The sequence below is a fragment of the Charadrius vociferus genome, unplaced genomic scaffold (assembly GCF_000708025.1).
Source record: "Charadrius vociferus isolate BGI_N301 unplaced genomic scaffold, ASM70802v2 scaffold183, whole genome shotgun sequence".
Lineage (NCBI taxonomy): Eukaryota > Metazoa > Chordata > Aves > Charadriiformes > Charadriidae > Charadrius > Charadrius vociferus.
In genome coordinates this window covers 4,633,832-4,636,047 of record NW_009648250.1, presented here as the reverse complement: position 1 = coordinate 4,636,047, position 2,216 = coordinate 4,633,832, and positions in this window count along the sequence as shown.

Sequence of the window (2,216 nt, the reverse complement as noted above, 5' to 3'; positions counted from 1 at the left end):
GGAAAAGAGGGGGGTGGTTTGAAAAGCTTTAGTGAAAAGCAACTTTTGGGTCCAGAGAAGGGAAAGCTACGCCGAGATGAGAAAAACAGCGAAAAATTAGGTGTGGAGAAATGGGATGAAGGGGATTGTCACTGAGATTCGGACAAAAAAAAAAAAGCAAAACACAATTGCAGCGTCAAGATTTCGGAGTGTCCAGATCACTCGAGGCAGTGTTATCAAGGAGGATTCTCCGCTCCCCCACGTCGCTGTGAACAAAGAGTAGTAGCGATATCCTGTTCCCCAGGCACTTCGCCTGGGGCAAAGAAGGACGATATTTTTTAATAGCAGATATTAGCCCGAGAACACAACACTTACTCTCAGCAAGGAACTATTCTGGAATTTTTAATTCCGGTTTTGTTCATTTTATGAACTCCAAACAATGTACACCACAGAAAATCGGGAAATGGCGTGCACAGAAACCTAAAACGAAAACGAACCATCTTACTGCGGAGAAATTTTTACAAACAGCGTCTCTATGCTAAGAGCACTGGTGAGCACGAGTTAAACTGCTGCTGAGATTATAACGTTGGGTTTACAATGTGTTCGGTTATTATTTCTCAGCGAAGGAGACAGCCCTGCCTGTGATTGTCTCTTGCTGGCTTCTTGACTTAACAGCTGTGTCAAGACCGCATCTCTACAGCGAGAGGAGCAACAATTAAAATACCAAGACCATATGAGAAGTCATATATCCCGCAAAACCACTGAAATGAGAAGTTGCTCACTTCCACCTCCGAGTGCCTGTTTATATTAATGCTTCTCAGTAAGTTTAATAATAACAGTATTATTAATAATAAAATAATAATAATATCAATAATAATATCAACAACAACAATAACAACAATAACAAAAACAACATTATAGTATTATAATGGTGCCCCCTTTTATTTCCACAGCACCTTCCTCCCCTGCGACACTCCCACGGACAACAAGCACCCACCCAGCGGGCCGGGGCGTGAGGGGGACCCCAGCATGCTGCCGGCCGCGCAGCAAAACATCCCCGTCCCTGGGACCTCCTGCAGTGAAATACGCTCGTTAATCATTATTTGACTCGTCTTGCCAGCGTATGAGCGATCTAAAGTGAAACCGTCACCTCTCATTTAGCCCAGAGAAGACCACAGTAAAAAACCCTAAATCTTTAAAAGCTATGGTACGGCAGTATTTTTTAAGCAGCGGGCTTTGGAGGCAAGTAAAAAAGAAAAGTGTTTAAGTGTGCACGAACAGAGAGAACCATTTAATTAAAAGCATGAAAGAAGACGAAAGACCACATTCGTTCCTGCTTTTCGGTAACATATGCCTATCCTATAATTGCCTGTAAATAGCCACTGCAAAAGCAACTCAGATTAGTGGCTTTCTGGATGAGGGATGGAAACTCTGACGACTTTAGCTGTCGAAAGCTTACATGAACTTGTGCTGGGGAGAAAAAAAAAAAAAAAAAAAAAGAGGAAAGAAAAAAAGAAAACCAAACCTATAGAAACGCTGCTTTGCAGGGATATTTTTCCAATTATCACCTTGGCAAGATACAGTACCGTACTTCCAAAGCCAAGCTCTCCCTCTCTAGCGCGGGTTTTGCAGTCTCCCAAATGTCCTCCACTTCCCTCCCTTCCTCCCTCCCTCTCCCGAGCTTTCCACGGGTTTGTACAATGCACCCACAAAAATGCCCCTGGGTGTCGCTTCGCGATGCTCGGAGCCGGCGGGCGAGCAAGGCTGTGCCAGGGGATCCCGCTCCCACCGCACGGCCGCAGCCCCTCCGGGGTACCGGCAGAGAAAGCCGCTCTCGTGGGCCACCCCATGTCCTCCACACAGGCTCGAAAACCTTTTGTTTTGTTGTCGTTGTTTTTGGTGGGTCTTTGGTCTTTTTTGGTTTTGTTTTGGTTTGTTTTTTTTTCCTGGTGAGAGATAGCTCGCTGCCAAGCGCCTCGGTAAGAAGCCGCGCATTTTAGGACAGGGATGGAGAGCGGTCCGTGGGCAGAAAGGAAAGGGTCGGAGGAGGACAAAAAGCAGGGCTGTGCCCATGGGGAGCCCTGCGGGTCCCCTCGCAAGCCCGCTGGCCCCAGAGCGGACACACACACCCGAAACTCCCAGCGGCGAGGGTCCTCTGAAGCATGCACCCCCCCAAAGCCCGGGATCAAGGCTGGGGGGAGATGGGGGAGCGCCGGGCCCGGAGCTCCCTTCCCCGG